Raw genomic sequence first — 9,776 nt, 5'->3', positions numbered from 1 at the left:
GAAACAATTTTATAGTAAAAAAATAAGTGGGTCACGGGTCTCCCCAAACCAGTTAGTTTTTAAACCGGGTTCTAAATCTCATTTACTTGTGAATCTCTTTCGTTATCAAATTCTAAGTATATTAGTAGCTTACTTACGATAAATAAAATTAAAATCCATAAAAAGATAAATATTATAAACGAATAATGTAAAACAACCTCGTAATACGGGGTGATAGAAGCTAGTATACTATATAAGTTTAAAAATATAATAAACTATCAATTATAAAAATAAAAAGAATCATAATTAAACCATTATGCTTAAACAGCTAATCTTTTATTCTCCATATTTGCATCTTAAAAGGCTCGAATCTCCATCTCCGTCTTCGCTAGGTAACATTAATACAACACCTCTATCACCACACCGGTGGGACATCATAATTAAACGATGCTTTCTTGGTAGGTTTGCTCATTTATTTTAGTCTTTCAATTATTGAATAGGTCATTGGTGGGACATCATAATTAAACGATGCTTTCTTGGTAGGTTTGCTCATTTATTTTAGTCTTTCAATTATTGAATAGGTCATTTGGTTTTTCTGTTTTATGAACACGTGAATAAATTGGTCCAAACCTTTATCTTTTAACATTAAAATTCTTTTAATACATTGTTGTGCAGGACTTACTTTTCAAATTCTTCCAATCTAAGATGTTTAATAGTTTTGTCTAAGCCAATGACCCATCAAACATCATTTCTTTTTAAACGGCCAACAAACATAAAATGGTCAGATACTCGTACGTGGTGACACAATGGCAAAAGGTCATCGCCAGCTGATCCAACCCAGCCGTGCGGAATCCTTAAGCGCATCCAAGTTATCTCTAGCTCCAGAGAAAACTCACCCGCCCGAAGATCAACCGATAATAACAGTGGCGAATCTAGAAATTTTTCCGAGTAGGTTCACTGATTTTAGAAGCTCTAATTTTATTTATTCAGAGACAAAAATTTTCGGGTCGGGTTGATGGTTCGGTTCGGATAAGGTTCATTAGATAAAAAAAATACGATATAATAACAAAGAACAAACGTTTTAATACATTGTTGTGCAGGACTTGAATTCAAAACTTTTCAAATTCTTCCAATCTAAGATGTTTAATGGTTTTGTCTAAGCCAATGACCCATCAAACATCATTTCTTTTTGAACGGTCAACAAACATAAAATGGTCAGATACTCATACGTGGTGACACAATGGCAAAAGGTCATCGCCATCTAACCCAACCCAGCCGTGCGGAATCCTTAAGCGCATCCAAGTTATCTCTAGCTCCAGAGAAAACTCATCCGCCCGAAGATCAACCGATAATAACAGTGGCGGATCTAGAAATTTTTCCGAGTGGGTTCATTGATTTTAGAAGCTCTAATTTTATTCATTCAGAGACAAAAATTTTCGGGTCGGTTTGATGGTTCGGGTCGGATAAGGTTCATTAGATAAAAAAATACGATATAATAACAAAGAACTAACGTTGTCATCAACTAATTGTATAATTCAGTTCAGTAAATTTTAACATGATTAATCATACATTCTATTTACGTTGGGCTTAACCGTTTTGGAGGACTATAGCAAAATGCAAAATTTGGGGCTTTTATCGAAACTTCATTAGTTTAATTCTTCTGTTATTCGACTTGTTTATAAGACCTTAAATTTCTGACTAAAGCATTCAGTTTAGTTCCATAGAGATTAAGACAGGATCTCTAAAATCCTTTTATTAGAAAAGAACAAGTTAAGAAACATCACTAAAGAAAGTTTATGTTTAGTGTTAATGGTTCTTACATGCACATCACATCCAGCATGTCAAGTTAGTGGTTATCTGCCTAAACTTAGAAAAAAAAATCAAGCATTAGAGGGGACTCGAACTCGGGTTACCACTGTATGAAGGAGGATTCCTCACCACCAGACCAAGATTCAATATGTTTATGGGTTCACTCAATATTTTATGTATGGGTTCACTCTTATATTTTATTTAGACGTTATATTAAAAGTTCGAAACTCAATGAGTTCCCGTGAACCCGTATCTAACATGCTAGGTCCGCCCTGGATAATAATACCCATTATCTGAAAGTACACTTTATGGACCGTTAGATGAAAATTGTACTCGGAAGCTGACAGAACTGCAAGAGGCGATCTCGGGTCTGCAATCACGGAATAGGATCGAGGATCAATGGACCTGGACCAACGGAGAAGTTGAGTGTTTCAACGTCAAAGCTGTGAGACGACTTCTACAGAAAAAAAAAAGATTGGTTCAGTATTTGTGCCGAGACGGGTGAACTGGATTCCTTTGAATTGCGTGATTTTAGCTTGGAGGGCGGCCATGGGTCGGCTTCCGGTTAAACCCGAGTTGATCAAAAGACACATTCATGGTTCTACGCAATGTTCTTTATGCGAATGGGGCGAAGAGACGGTGAATCATCTTTTTTCGAGTTGTATCGTTGCACATGAGGTTTGGAATGCCATTGGTTTCTGGTGCGGGTTAAATCCTATTTTTGCCTTTGATGTTTGAGATCTTCTGGAAGCGAATAAAATGGTGATAGGTAACAAGTGGAGAAAAACATGGTTCATGGAATTATCCATATTGCTTGTTGGTGTATCTGGCGTGTGAGGAACGAAAAGATCTTCAGGGATACGAGGACACTGAGTAGAATTGTTATCTATAATATTATAAATATTCCTTTTTTTGTCAAAATAGAACAAAGTTTAAGGTATTATCCTAGAATGCATGATGTAAATCTCCTATGTACATATAATTTTCCGACAGTCCTCGCTTTGAGGCCTTAGTCAAGTTGGGGTGAATGAAGCTTAATTTTCGGAAAAAGAAAACAACATTTCAACAATTATTTTCCAATGAACACTATTTTTTTAGATTTTTTTTTCACCGACACTTATTTGCGAAACAAAAGTCAATTAAACAAATAGATTCCCGGTAGATTTGCACATTTTGTCTTTCAATCCATTGAGTTGATTATTTGTATTTCCAGCTCCTCTATTGGTGACTTCAGCATTGATTAGAAAACTTTTTTCCACTCCTACTTATATATAGCAAGTATCAACACAACACCCTCATAAATCACACACTTGAAATATTCAAATATTAAGCATACCTATGGCCTCCAAAACCACCACACCCAATCTCAGCCCCTCCAACTCCACGACCGCGTTGCAATCGTCACGGGCGGGGCGGGCGGTATCGGCAAAGGCATCGCCCTCCACCTCGCCTCCCTCGGCTCCAAGCTCGTCGTCAGCGACATCTCCAGCTCCAAAAAAACGGACCTAATCGTCTCCGAAATCAATTCCAAATTCGCACATGCATGCGCTATTTACGTGAAAGCGGATGTGTCCGATCCAATGCAAGTCAAATCCTTATTTGACGAAGCTGATTCCGCCTTCAATTCTTCGATACACATAGTTGTCAATGCCGCGGGAATCAAGGACTCATCCGACTCCTCAATCCCTAACTCATCAGTAGACTTATTCGATCGGACGATTGCGGTGAACACGAGAGGCTCGTATTTAGTATGTAAGGAGGCGGCGAATAGATTAAAACAAGGAGGTGGTGGGAGGATTGTTTGTGTGACTTCATCGTTGGTTGTGGCTTTGAGGCCTGGGTACGGGGCGTACGCAGCGTCGAAAGCTGCGGTTGAAGCGATGGTGAAGATTCTGGCGAAGGAGCTCAAGGGGACCAGGATTACTGCCAATTGTGTGGCGCCTGGGCCGATTGCGACGGAGTTGTTTTATGAAGGGAAGAGTGAGGAGATGGTGAAGATGGCGGCGGAGCGGAGTCCAATGGGGGGAGGTTGGGGCAGCCGGAGGATGTGGCTCAGGTGGTAGGGTTTTTGGTTAGTGACGCGGGTGAATGGATTAACGGTCAGGTCGTTCGGGTTAACGGTGGTTATATATGAACGTACTGTGATTAAATTATGCATGGGTTTAAACAAAAGCTGTTAGAATTTAATTAACTTTGAAAGGTGACGGTGGCCAATATTAGCTGGTGTGCGTTTGTATTAAATAAAAATGAAATTAACGTGTTAATTGTGAGAATTAAGTAGAGTAATTACATATACATGTATAGTAATTATTTAATTACATAATTAATATACTTGTATATATGTAATTACACTACTTGAATTTCACAATTAGCTCGTTAATGTAATTTGTACTTAAACTTTCTTCTAGTTGCTGTAATCTCAGTAATATATTCCATGCATGATTGATAACTTGTTTGTGCGTATGCCGTTTAACATTTTCTTGGTTTCTTGTTCACCAGTCACAATGTGCAATGGCATGCCATTCCAAAATAATAATAATAATAAATCAACCAGTGGCATAGTGGGGCAAACTTGTATATCGAGTTTGTCATGGCTAAGCTAAGCTAATCTAATTCAGGCTAAATTAAATAGTGAACTTCGGGCCTAGAGTCAATATGACTAGTGCGATTTAATTTGAACTAGCTTGGGTGGTGTTTATCATGACCTTCTTTGAGAATTTAAATACATCGGCCGAGCCAAAATAAAAAGGTTTGTAGGCATAATTTTTTATTCGCTAATATACATGGATAAAACTTTTACCTATCGATTTATTATAAGCAGAAACCATTCAAAGCATGTAATTATCTCATAAATCATTGCAAATAACCTTACTTTTAACACCAAAAAACATATATATGTAATATGTATAAAAAGTTTGTGCCCTTGAAACTTATGTGCCCCGGCCGATGGTGCGACTCACACACCCTCCAAGCCTCCCCTGGTGTTTATATATCTTAAGATCTTCATAGCCTCGTACCATCATACCATACCACTCGTTTGGTGGTGTTTCTGTATCCAAACTAGACGTGCACGTATCGGCCTGTCCTAATTTCGACTGTTTAATTTAAATCAAATTAATGTTGTCCAGCCTTGCGTGCAGCGAAGTGCTAACGTGATTCTTGCAATGTTCTACTTGAAAACTGGTTATGTACGTATTAGTATATGTATATGTTTCTAGTTTATTAAGATATATAAGTTGTTGCATGTTGATACAATTAAACTCGTTATTAGGATATATACCTTTGCTTTGAAACTAGTTGTTGCATGATATATAAGTTGTAGCATGGGGAGTGAGGATACAATTATAGGAGTAGTGTCAATTCATATAAACATGGCACATGCAGTAGTACCACATTAAATTTGGGTATGTAATATTTTAATACATAATGTACACGCCATTATAGCCCGATTGTGCTTACTGGTGCTACAAACAAGATTGGCCACACAATAATATGATATTTGGTTTCCAGAAATTGAATTATAATTAAGTGAATTTAATTGGCTTCATCTTGTCTCCATCACCAACTATTATTGTTGTAACAGATCAGGAAGGTGTCCTAGTGCCTTTATTTTTTAGGTACAATAACTTATTATATGGTCTCCTCTTGCTTAGCGTTTAGGCTTGTACATCTTGATTTTTTATTACTTGTTTGCCCTAGGTACATTATGAAAGGTAAAACACTTTTACATCATAAAGTTGAAACTACAACTTTTAATGCATGAGGGAAAACCTTAAAATACATGAATGTCATTGTATTACGTGAATGATCATGGGATCATTATTTTTCCATGTAGTAAATAATAAGCTCATATTACAGTTTTTATAGGTTTAACGAAATCGATTATGGTTATCTGATTATTTAAGAGTCAAAATAGTCGGATAATCACTTATTCGGTTTAATGGTATTGTTGTTAGGTTAAATTTTTTTTGGTGGGACTCAACAACTTATTATGACATTTAATATTCAAAAAGGATGCTGCTAAATGTATTTTTTTCCCATCCATTTTTACTAAACATACCTCATCCTTAAAGTTTTACATTAATACGATTTAGATCTTTTTGTAGTTTATTTTGTCATTTTGTTATCTTTTATTATCATTATTATTTTTATAAAAGCATCTTTTTTCTATTTTTATTTAACATTTTTTTTTCTATTTATCTTTTTATGTATATTTAAAGGCCTTTAATAAAAACATATTTTCTTACTTAGAAAAACGTTTATTTCTTATCAAAATAACGTTGTTTTTCTTGTTTTAAAAAATGTTTTATAATATAATTAAAACATTATATTTCATAAACTAACTAGCCAATATTTTATATGAAATAATTAAAACATGATTAATTTACAATTAATTAACACACGTACAATAATTTAAAATATTTATTGAAATATATATTTCATAAATAAATTAAGAAATGAATCATGAAAACACATAATCGGGTATACGGGGCCGATGAAACCATCAAACAAAACGTACACTAACTAACCAAATATTTAATACGAATTTAGATCATATTTACAGTCACGCGATAATAATATATATACATATACATATTTCATAAATAATTTAAGAAATAGCTAGGGCGGTGAAAACCATTTAAATTCATGCAAACATGTTATTCATGCATGCATACGTATGGCAGGCGAAACCACCACCATAACCCAATCTCGGCCCCTCCAACTCCTGACGGCGTTGGATCAGGTCAAGTCAGGTCGGGTCGAGTCGGGTTCAGTGATAATCATTGACGTTATAACTTAATTGGTTCCTCATCCGAAAGAATGTGATGTTTTCTGAATAATGTTGTACTACTTGACCTTGCTAATTAATCATGCATGGATCATGTATGTCAACTCATTTAAAACTTGCTAACTCTTGCTTTTAGTTTGGTAAGTCACAATGATATTTTGTGACAATTGATGCAATTACTCAAATCATTGACAACTATTAAAAGCGAATTTGCAATTCGCGGTTTTATTGTTTTAGGGTTAATTTGAGATCAACTTCCGATTTTCATAATGAATGCACAAAATTTCCAAGTATCTATTTTTTTTCGATTTTGAGTAGGGGTGGCAATCTTGACCAAAACCCTTTCAAATGGGTCAATTTGAGTTGTTATAAAAATTAAATGAGTTGATTTGGGTAAAAGGTTTAACTAAACGGGTCAATATGAGTCATTTTAAATTTCATCCTTTTATTTTTGGGTCAAAATGGGTTTACAAATTCAAAGAATTTGATCGATTTGGATTAGCGTCCTAAGGAAATTTGACACGTCTCGGATCGGAACGGGTTTTCATACAAGACAGGTTTCGACACGAAACGGGTTTCAGATTGGAACGTGTTCGGTTCATTTTCAAGCCAACACGAGTTTTCACCCGTGACTGGTTGGGTTTTGGTTTCTTTTTGGTCGATTGGGGACTCGTTTTTGTCCGTTTTTTCGGTTTCGGTTCAATTCTCGGGGTTTTTTTTTTTTTTGTGGAACGAGGTCAACGTATGAATCATTTTAGTTTTTTACCTTTTTTTTGTTTATGCTTCATATTTTGAGTTATAATTTTTTTATTATTACTTTTGAATGTTTTTTTAAGAGTTTTTGATCTTTATAGAAAACCCCTCAAAAAAAATTCAAAAAAATAATAAAAAAAATCATAACTTAAAATATAAATAAAAAACAAAAATTTTAAAAAAACTAAAATGTTTCCACCATTATTCCCGTTTATAAAATAAAAATAAATTAAAGAAAACTCGAAACCCGGTTCGACCCTAACCTATTCCAACCCAAACCAAAACAACCCTTTTTTTAATTGACCCGTTCTGACCCAAACTCGTTTTGACCCAAACTCGTTTTGACCCATGACTCATTTCAACCCATGACTCGTTCGACCCAACCCATATGCCACCTCTAATTTTGAGTTAAGGAGATTGTTTTTACTTCAAAACACGCCCTTAAATTGCACGATCAAAAGTTGCGGTCCCAGTGTTGAGAAAATGTGTTTGATAAATTGTGTGCAGCTTTTTGAATTAGCACAAGTGCACAACGAGCAAAGATCATATATTTGTCATTTTTGCCTTCTTATAGCTCTCTAAACACAAAAATTATAAAAGTGATAACGATTCTATTGTGATTAAGGGTGGCAAACCCAATTCAAATGGATTATTTTAGGTCAATATGGATAAACTTTAAAAGTAAAATGGGTTAAGATGGATCATAAAAATTCTTCAAGTGAGTCAGGATGGGTTGAAAATATAAAAGTGAGTTTCATTTATAGGTTAGAATGGGTCAAAACAAAATATCCAAGTTATCCAAAATTTATCTAATTCAGAATACCCAAACTATCACGTGCGAAACAAAACTCATCCTAAACCCAAATAACGATCAAAACGAAACAAAAACCCCGAGCCGACTAAAACGAAACAAAAAAACTGAACCGAAATAGAAAAACGACCAAAACGAAACACAAAAAACCGGAATGAAACCGAAAAACTGACCAAAACGAAACAAAAAAGCGAAATGCAACCGAAAAGCTAACCAAAACTAAACAAAAACACCGAATCGACCGAACCGAAACAAAACTGAATCGAAATAGAAAAACGAACAAAACGAAACAAAAAAACCAATATGTAACCGAAAAGTTGACCAAAACGAAAAAAAAGCGAAATGCAAATGAAAAGTTGGCCAAAACAAAAACACCGAACCGACCAAAACGAAACAAAAAAAACCGAAACGAAACTAAACTGATATAGAAAAACGACCAAAACGAAACAGAAAAAACAAAACGAAACTGAACCGGAATAGAAAAACGACCAAAACGAAACCAAAAAAAAACGAAATGCAACTGAAAAGCTGACCAAAACAAAACAAAAACACTGAACCGACCAAAACGAAACAAAAAAACGAAACGAAACTGAACTGAAATAGAAAAACAACCGAAACGAAACTGAACTAAAATAGAAAAACGACTGAAACGAAACAAAAAACTGAATTGAAACTGAAAAACTGACCAAAAGGAAACATAAAAAAACTAAATGCAATTTAAAAACCGGATCAAAACGAATCAAAAACACCGAACTGACCAAAACGAATCAAAAAAACTGAAACGAAACTCAACCGAAATAGAAAAACGACCAAAACGATACAAAAAACCGATATGACACCGAAAAACTGACCAAAACGAAACAAATAAATGCGAAATGCAATCAAAAAGCTTACCAAAACGAAACAAAAAAACTGAAACGTAACCGACTAAAATAAAACAAAATGAATCGAAACGAAACAAAAAAAAACTAAATGAAAGCGAAAAAACTGACTAAAACAAAACAACACTGAAAGCGAAAAAACTGAAAAATCGAAGCTGAAATCGTTGAAACCGAGCAAATACCGAAACCGACCGAAATGGAAAAACAAAACCGAACCGGAAAAAAAAAACCGAAAGACTCGAACCTGAACCGGTACAAAACGGTTTTTTTTTAATTGAACGAGGATGACGGGAGAAACATTTTAGTTATTTTACATTTTGCATTTTTTATTTATATTTTGAGTTATTATTTTTTTAATAGTTTTTTGAATATTTTTTTGAGGGGTTTTAAAACCTTTTGTATGTCAACCTTAACTTGGGTCAAGATGGGTTAGCTTTATCTATCTTGACCCATATCCATCTTAACCCTCTATTTTAAAAATCCATCCTGACCTCATACCCATCATGACCCATCACTCAAATCCAACCCAACCCAACCCAACCCAACCCATTCACATTGCCACATCTAATTGTGATAGATTAGGCCGAGTCATGGGCGAATTTACTACATCAAAGCTTAGGAATTAAAGGCACTAGAGAGAGATTGGGCTGTGTTACAATTGCAAAGCCCTCTAGCAAACTTGATCCTTATTATCAGCCCAACAATACCAACAGAGCCTATACATATTTTTTGTAGCCCCAACTCCCAAGACACC

At 34.9% G+C, this 9,776-nt stretch overlaps 1 pseudogene; it reads left to right on the top strand.

Moving 5' to 3' along the window:
• Positions 1 to 3,107: 3,107 nt before the first annotated feature.
• Positions 3,108 to 3,995, top strand: LOC143627926 (NADPH-dependent aldehyde reductase-like protein, chloroplastic pseudogene; annotated as a pseudogene).
• The last annotated feature ends 5,781 nt before the right edge of the window (positions 3,996 to 9,776 follow it).

This window comes from Bidens hawaiensis, unplaced genomic scaffold, assembly GCF_021521415.1.
Source record: "Bidens hawaiensis isolate Kalapana, Puna unplaced genomic scaffold, B.hawaiensis_p1.1 tig00004748_1, whole genome shotgun sequence".
Taxonomy (NCBI): Eukaryota; Viridiplantae; Streptophyta; class Magnoliopsida; order Asterales; family Asteraceae; genus Bidens; species Bidens hawaiensis.
The sequence above is the reverse complement of the archived record's forward strand: the minus strand, read 5'-3'. Positions and strand labels throughout refer to the sequence as shown.